Source organism: Electrona antarctica (genome assembly GCF_951216825.1).
Source record: "Electrona antarctica genome assembly, chromosome: 11".
Taxonomy (NCBI): Eukaryota; Metazoa; Chordata; class Actinopteri; order Myctophiformes; family Myctophidae; genus Electrona; species Electrona antarctica.
The window spans coordinates 14343437-14353125 of record NC_136792.1 but is presented as its reverse complement, the minus strand read 5'-3'; positions in this window follow the sequence as shown (position 1 = coordinate 14353125).

Below are 9689 nucleotides of genomic sequence, written 5' to 3'. Positions count from 1 at the left end.
GCGGACAAATGGACACACATTGTACGGCATCAGGTCTCTACAGTCTTTACAGAAACTGACCAGTGATAAAGATCAAGTGGGAAGTGCGTAGCCTAGAAACCAGACAGAGGCGCTCCTTCACCGTTCTTTTCTATCCGGATTTCCATACTGATTACGCAGGCGAGTGAGGAAGTGACTGTCTCGCGCCATCCACGGTCCATTAGATTGGAAGCCACTGGTCCCTCTCCGCACCACAGAGCAATCAGTAGCCGTGAGTCCCATGAGTGCCCATCCTGCCCGTTGGAATGCATGATTTCCAGACTGAGAAGCGAGGGGAAACTATAGAAAAAGTGCCGCTCAGCAGGTCTCCACCAGGGCAGGTCAGGTTGTGGTTGGTGTTGTATACTGTGTAACGATTTGCGGGATTTTTGGACAAAATCTGGAGGAGTAATAGCAAAAAGTCGGCCTCCTGGTGGCGCTATAACAGGCCATTCTGGAAAATTTGGGGCAGAGGTTCATCGTTGTCATCTAGAGTGTGTTCAAAGTTTGGCATGGATCGGACGGACGCACGCGGTGCCGAGCGCCAGCTATCCTGAGGGAAACTTCTGAGGGAACCAGCTACGCACGCACGCACGCACGCGTGACGCACACGCACACGCACACGCACACACACACACACACACACACACACACACACACACACACACACACACACACACACACACACACACACACACTGTGAGGGGCGCTAATATATTAAAGTCTAGCTCATGTTGATTAGGTGATGTAAAACAAACGGTGCAAACACAAACATTAAACGCCATTAACAATAAAGAGACAATATGACGCAATGAGTTACATTATGCCATAAATTGTCAATGGCGTTTACAAAACAAACATTGAACTAAAGACAAACATTAAACCTGTGTATAAGAGGGGCTGGTGCCCCTCAAAAATCAGAACGGAGCTAAATCAGTCTGGATTCCAGGCTAGGAAGTGCATGGGTCCCTTGGTGCTTTTTAGTTCAGACCACCACCAGATCCCCATCTCATTGATCAACCAGCTCAGAAACAGACAGAAAGAAGATAAACACTCCTACCCTCCAGAGAAGCCTGTTCTTCGCTCTATTACATTGCTTCAGAATCACAAGTTCACAACATGTCTTAAGTATCAGAGAGGAAGGAATGTCTTTAATCCTACAGGCTACAGGCCCTGTGGGTGAATTAAAGTAAGTGTTAAGACTGATCTGATATCAGTAGCTGTCTCAAAACAAATCACCTGAATAATGCAAAAACAAAGCCACGTTACTAGATCTCTGTGTTTTGTATACTTTGAAACAGTGTACAAAACCTTCTTGGTTTTTGTGAAGGTACGGTTCTTAATAGAGCAAATATAATAATCTATGATTGGGTACTTGATTTGTACTGAACAATCATAGCATAGAAACCAGTGAAAAACATCTCACTTTTCTACAGAGCGGCATTAACACAGATCACAACACATGAAAAGATTTGGATGTTCTTGGCAAGGATCAGCAATAAGGAGTGAAAACCACAGAGCATAGAATTTAGTTTCTGTTTCTGTGACGATGCTGTGAGAGAGAGTTCAATTTGATTTATCTCCCTAGAGCTCCACAGTCCACATGGGCAAAACAAAGTGGCACTGAAAACTGAAAAATGACAGCGAATTGAAATACACATTTCTAGCCATTAACTGGGGAGAGTTAAAGTTACAAAAGCTTTGTTAACTTTCCAAACGATGACTAGAGATGACTCTCAACTAGAGAGTGAAATTAGATTATGCACAAAGGATCTCTGGCTGGTGAAGACTTGACAAGGCAGATCAATACTGCGGTGAGAGAGGGGTCAGCTGCGCTTCCCTATCAGACCTGCTGTCTGTTAGCAAGCAGACAGAAGAAAGGGCATCTTGCAAAGATTTTCTGTTTACAGTTGCCTTTTGCTGAGGCTTTTTCAACACTTCTTTTACACTTTTTAATTGTATTCAAATATGATATTTTATGATGCATTTCTTTTACACTTAACACTTAGGCCGCTATCATTTATTGAAAAATTAGGATCTAATTCACGCCAGCATTTTTTTAATTTCAGCTCTTATTTTGAAAAGCCGCCATTTCCGGTCCATGAGCAGTAGTCATAACCTTGGAATCTACACGGAGCTAGGCAGGCCTTGTTTACAATCTGAATCCAGCCCGGAGCTCTGGAGAGCTCTACATCGTCAGATCTGTGCCGTCAAAGAAACGCTGTTTTGACCAAAATGCCATCTGGGACAAGGAATAGGAGATACAGGCGATTGAAAGAAATGGATAGAATGGATTCTTATGGCGACGACGATCTAAGATGGGCGATCCAGTGCTGTGCTAACAACACAGCTAGCTAACCGGCATTTTGGCTCGAGCAATCGAACGCGCTATAAAAGCTCAATTGCCGAAGGCCGTCGGCAATGGCGTTAAGCGTCACTATCAAAATTAGGCTTCAATTGACTTTAATCGTCGGCAATGGCGCTGAAAGTATTAATATGCATCATCCGTCATCCAGACCGTACCTTGAACCTTAATTGGATTAAGGTTGGATTCCCTTTGAGGAGAAGCAGTGAGTAACCATTGACAGAAGGCTTTACAAAAGGCCAGGTTAAGCTATGACATCTGAGACCCCAGGACACTCTTTCCTGAATACAGATGCATGTGTGTAGGCAGAATTCTTATTGAGATTCAACAGATATCTCACATCACTCCTCTCTGCTCATCGACCTGTCATGAATAAGCAGGCACATGTGAGCAAAAACAGCCAACTCTGTTCAACTCCTCTGCCATTAATAGATAAAACTGTAATCTTAATGAGCTCTGATGACATCTTCTGTCAAAACAAGTGTCTGTTCTGCTGCAACAACAAACATCTACGACATCAAATGGAACTTTCTGTTTTCAAGTATAGCGGTTTCAAAAGAAGCAGACAGCCTGACCTGAGAAGAACCCACACAGTAGAACTGATACCACATAGATATCAGCACAGAACTCATATTACTGTGATACTACTGAAATATGCATAGCCTACAACTGATATCAGGATAAGACAGATATTCAACATAACAATCATTCATCTATCTATGCTTATATCTGTCAATGAATCCATCCAGCTACCCACCCATCCATCCATCTATCCATCCGACATCTGCCTCATGTAATGCAACAATACTGAAGTGAATGTCTGAAGAGGATATGAAGGGTAGAGAGTGTGTCACTACTAATTCTTTCTGATGATGGTGGAGCTTAGAGGAGAGAAATGGTCAGTCTTTGGTCAGAGAAGTTATGCTGGGCTTGTTTGCTAGCTGGCATATAACACCATGAAAACCAAGACCATACCAATAGACCATGTGTACTTCTCAGCCACAGGACATGCTCTCCATTTAAATCACTTTGAACAGCTCCATAGTACATACACTGAACACACACTGAGACTGCACAGTTCAAAAGCAAATGCCCGGGGATGGGATGCGTTGTTTATCATCCATTCAAAGTACATTGATCTGTGATTTGGTTTTGTCTAGTGCCTGATAATAGCTTATGGTTATCTTTATGTGGAAGAACCCCAGATACTTTGTTTTCCAGGGCACTGGCATCAAGTTTAGTTTCCAATTCAACACAGATGTTCAAAATGTGAATGTGATCATTGTTATTATTTTACATTGTTACACATAAAGATGTGAGACAGGCTTTAGAGACACGTGCCAAGGACGACCTGAAGTACATACCCCAAACCCCTTGAAGTACAAACCCCAAACATACAGAGACATTTCCCCACAGAAGTGCAGCAATGTAAACTCTGTTATCCTGCTACCAGCAGCCTTCTTCAAGCACCCCCTGCACACCAGACAGGATATTAATATTTATGACTGCCCCGACACATGTTGAATCATAAAATGCTGTTCTCAATGTGAGAAGAGTTTGAGGTTCTAAAAGGGGAGTGTGAGGCAAGTGGTATAAAGTACATTTACTCAATATTGTAAAAATGTTGGGTATTTTTATTTATTTTAATTTTACTAGAGTATCTCAAATTTTCAGTAGTTTTACTTCTACTCCACTACATCTCAGAGGCAGATATTGTACTTTTATTCCGCTACAATTCCTTCCACCTGCCAGAATTTGGTTCTCCCAGTCCCGGCAGAGTAATTCCGGAGCAACGGATTGTGTGGCCTTGCTCATTCCCTGATGGACTGATCGAGGGTAGCTACTGGGACGTAAATCGGGATTTGATCAACCCCGGCTGGGTCGCCTGAGTGAGGGGTATGATGTTGAGAGACCCGAAACCCTGTTGACCTCAGGAAACATCACTGAGGATACGTCCCAGGTGCATCCATGCGATGTATAGTTATTCTATTTATATAGTGACTCATAGGAATAGACTAGGAATAGGGGCGCTAGCCCCTCCTATATACAGGTTTAATGTTTGTTTTTAGTTCAATGTTTGTTTTATTGACAATAAAGAGAATTTAATGTTTGTTTTACATCATCATGTTGTCACTTCACATGGGTGTGATTTTTTCCTTCTGTATGATTCAAATACGCCTTGCATCAAACAGCAGAACACAGCATGTCAGGGTTCAGACAAGCCAATTAGTATCCAACTGGGAGCTGTTTGGATGCAGAGAGACAACATCAAGTCAGTCATCTAGAAATAAAATCACACCCGTGTGAACTGAGTGGTGTAAGGTTTTATATAGCATGATCAGCTGTGGTCTGACGTAATGTCTGACGTTAAAGATCTTTGGCTAGGTAGACTCGTCTTCTGATGTGATGATTTGTGACCATGAAGTTGATTCAGCTGGAGTTTTTGTCCGATGTGAGGTATTATATAAGGTAAGGTATTATATAGCCTGATCATCTCTGATCTGACGTAATGAAATCACACCTGGATGTGATTTCACAACTGGCTTTTTTTGTGCAGAGAAAATGACCACGGTTGCTACGGTCATCCAGTTCACCCGGGTGTGATTTAATTACGTCAGAAATTATTTTGAACATAGCAACCATGGTCATTTTTTTATGCACACAAAAGCCAGTTGTAGGAGTGGTTTACACCACTCAAAAAAACGAATCTGTTTTTCAATCGCTTTCAGTTAACTTGTTCTGCGAAACTGAAACTGATTGTGCAATAGGCCCTATGCACACAGCAGCCATAGTGGCAAGAAATTGGGCTGCTTCCTTCCTTCCCCTTTCCAGGTGTTACCAATTATACTACTTAAAGGAGCATTCAGTGATTTGGGTGATTTGGAAAACCCCCCGGTCCGCCCCGGTAACAAGATGTGCATGCACATGCATGCTCTACAGTGGGGGGAAGTGCAACAGGCCAACAGCACGCACACCAAGGCCCACCTCTGCTCGATCATGATTGGCGGAAGGCCCCTCGCATCCTGATTGGATGAAGACTTGGCCACCTAGCCAAAAACGAAACCTACGGTATTTTGACCCCAGGGGAGTCCCTGGGGTCAAAAAACCTTAGGTTTCTTAGGTACTGGGGACAGGGAGGAACTCCTTATATGGCCAGCACACTCTATAGTAGGGAGGATTATCACAACAAAACAAAAAAATAAGTGATATTTGAATTAAGTGAAATCACTGAATATACCTTTAAGGCTCTGTTCCATGTAGCGTATAGCAGAGCCTTTCTGGTGAGTCAACATGCACCTGTCTCTGTTTGACCAGAATAGAACACAACCGTAATCAGTGTAATTGGTAACACCTGTGAAGGAAGGAAGGAAGGAAGGATACTAGGAAGGAAGGATACTAGGAAGGAAGGAAGGAAGGAAGAGGCCCAATATCTGGCCAATGTGGCTTGCTGTGCACGCTGGGCAGGACCAAAGATGCTCAATCATGATGTTAGGAAGATCCACCATCCCATTCTCGTACATGGCACACATTACAATGGTCTCTAAATTACTAGAGCTTGTACATTCCTGGTGCACAGATTTCTGTAAGTAAGGAAACATTGCCTTGAGTGTGGATGGATCTTGTTTATCAAGCGTAGTCACCCTCCAAAGGCCCATTGAGCCAGGAAAAAAACATGCAAAATGAGTTCAAATCAATGGCTAAAGGCCACCACTGGCCCAGTTTCTTTAACGACAGAGGAGGAGGCTGGTAGAGATAAATGACAGGCTGAGTTTGGAGCTCAGTGGGAAACAGATATTACACCCACTGAGCTGCTTCATCATTTACACTAATGATGCATCTGTAGGCAGTTTATGCCTCCCAAATATGTCATATTGTTGTATTACTTTCTGACCTCACTCTGTTAAGGGACACTTCTCTTAGCAGACGTCCTATATTGCATACAGAGGTGCCAAAGGCAGTAGGGTGACTTTCTGCATTGCCATTGTTAACTATACTTCAAGGGCTTCCTGAAATGACTTTAATCTCTGGTTGCTATCAGACACAGCCCCCAGACCTTTTGGTTTAAATTTAAAACAGTGTCATTATTCCAACAGTATCGTATTTCATTACTATCTGATAATAATAATCAATTGCATTTTATAGCGCTTTTCCAAGTGCTCAAAGCGTTTTACAATGGTTCATTCATTCATACATTAGGAGGTGTAGCGGCGAACAGTCGACGCCAGCGTCCTCACAAGCAAGCTCACACCGACCGACTCATTGGAGGCAATGTAGGGTTCAGTGTCTTGCCCAAGGACACTTCGACATGTGGACAGGAGGAGCCGGGATTCGAACCACCGACCCAGGGATCATTGGACGACCTGCTCTACCTCCTGAGCCACAGCTGCGTGAGATCAATTCCTATGTTAACTTTTGCCTTCAAAGAAAGACAGTGGTGCTCTTTGACACTTTGTTTAGCCCTTCCACCAGTGGTACTTCTTGTTGACTGATAGCAATTAGCCACACAGGGTTTGTGCCACAGGGACACCCGTTGTATATATGTGGCTGGTAGAGAGATGTCAGACATTGTGCAATACTCGAGAGATACAATACTTGGACCTCTTAACAGTTTAGATGCCACGCCCGAGATAACGAGATCTGATTAATTGGCGTTAATCCAGCATTTTAAACTAACCACCACTAGTGTCCATGTAAAAACGGCCAAAATCCCTGCGTGCATGCACGCATGCCGTCTTTATGGACTGGCTCAAAATGAGATGAAATAAGCATGATCGGCGCGTAATAAATCATTAATCCAGCCTCCCGATCATGAAAACACTGATCGCAGTGCTAGTAGGCCTCGTTGGGCCTCCGCAGACCCCGGGGTCTATCTAGATAGATTTCACTTCAAACAAAAACAAAGACCGGCCCTTCTCCGCTCATGTTACAGATTCGGCTGGCACCTGCTATACCTACAGCTCTACCGCCCTCTGGTGTGTCGTTTAAAATCCCCGATGTGTGTCGCCTCGGAAGGGAGTGAAGCAAAGGAAGGAAAGAGGATTCACGTGATAATATTCTCAGAATCTCAGCATTTATTTTGATAAAACACGAGATGAAATCGTTACAAAGCAGCATGTAAAAAGGTACACGCAAAGTTGTCTGTTTCAACCAAGTCTCCAGAGCCAAATGTAAGTCAGAGTTGAACAGCCCCAAGAACTTACATACTCAAGTAGTTATGAAATATGCTATATGATTCACCATATACCACAGGTGTTCAAGGAGTAAAGCTATACGCCCGTAGCTGTTGTCAGCTATGGCTAGTGAGCGACAGGGGAGAGAAGCTGGCTGAGGCTACATTTCAGAACCAAGGACAGCGCCTGCAGTTATAGGCAAGGTGGCTGAGGGGAGACTTCAGCACCGGGGACAGCGACGGTAACTATACACCTACACTGTTGGAATGAATTTCAGAAGTTTCATATATTTTAATTTGAAATTCTTGTCCTCACTTCCTGGCCTACCGGCATATGAAAACAAATTATTTTTGCACTACCGATCTAGGATCATTGCTAGACAAAGAACCTATCCTCAGTCTAAACAGTATAATATCAAGAAAAATAACAATAATCACATTGAGTCTATACAGACTACTGTAGACTATAGTCTGTCTATATAACATGAATGTTCAATTTTAGCCTTAAAGGAGAATTCCATGCTAGAAGTATTTCTTACCTTTCTTTGTAGTCGTTACGTCCCCACCAAAGAGGTCCAGGTGTTTTCTTGTGCAAAAGCTCCTTATTGGCTATTTCCCCTACCATAAGCCCTCAATGAATTGCATTGAATGGGAATTGAATGGGGCTATGGGGTGTTGTGCTAATTCGCTTATTTCCATCGAAATAAGTAGTAAAGTGTGCCGCTTGGGATATTATTTACATTATGAAGAGAGGATATAAACAAAAACATTACAATTTTGAGCGATGGAAATAAGCGAATTAGCACAACACCCCATAGCCCCATTCAATTCCCATTCAATTCAATGCAATTCATTTAGGGCTTATGGTAGGGGAAATAGCCAATAAGGAGCTTTTGCACAAAATAACACCTGTACCTCTTTGGTGGGGACGTAACAACTACAAAGAAAGGTAAGAAAGCCTTTTAGTGTGGAATTCTCCTTTAAGACTGAAAGGTCATCAAGGCTAGGGAAAGTGCTTAAAAGGATGAACTGCAGGCCAATGTGGGTCACGGGCAACTACCCAGGTTGAATATATTGTTTCCTCTCCTGCTCAGATGCCCCACTATATCCAAGTAGAGGGCATTCATGTGTATAATCTCCTTAGTTGCTCAAGCGTGCTAGCACTTTGTAAACCTATACACCTATGGACCTTTGCATATTACAGCCATGCTGTGTAACATTCATTTTAGCAGTAGTTTCTTTTTCTTTGGAAGGAAAAGGCAATCAATTCCAGGGGCAGTGGTTGAGTATAGCTGCTTACTGCAAGAACTGCGGCTGGGGACGACTGGGTCTTTTTTTCCCCGGGCTCTGCCTTCATGGTGACATTTGCATCTTACCACCTCCACTGATTCATTCCCAATCCAATCTCTCCATCTAATCACACACACGCATGAAAGCACACATCCCACGTCCGAAACCGTTGAGAAATTACAGAGTTACCGTGTGGGGGTCCCCATGGGGTCCCTCTACTGTACTGTACTGTCACTGTACTGTACTGTACTGTACTGTCACACCCGAAATCATCATATTATATTATATACAGTTAATATGTGTGTGTGTTAGGCTGCGCAACAGTGATACTTGGTTGTGAAAACAAACCAAACGCTATTTTCGTGCTCGGACAGACCCAGCCAGCCAGCCAAGGACAGACCCAGGGACAGACCCAGAGACACACAAAGCTCCGTAATGAAGTGGTTGTACCGGCCCTGTGAGTGGCTTTGTGAGAATAGTATTGGAGTCAGACTAGCATGGTGAAGTGCTTATATTACACGTTCATATTTAGGAAAGGTATTTATTTTCTTCCCTTTTTTCCTCCTAAACATCTGGCACAAGCTCTTATGATGTGCTTCATTAGAATCAATCAAAAATGAATTAGACCATCATTCAGCCCAGGACACTGTATTGGGACAGGACAGGAAATTAGACAGGAAATTGGGAGACAAAATTGGTGGACAGCAGCCACTCAAAACTCAGAAATAGCTACAAAAACAGCTGAAGTACCGGTACTTGAAAGCTATTTTATTATTCTTAAAGTAGGCCTAGAGAACATGTCTGGCTGTTTTGTTTCTTTGTACCATAAAAAGGTCTTTAATACTT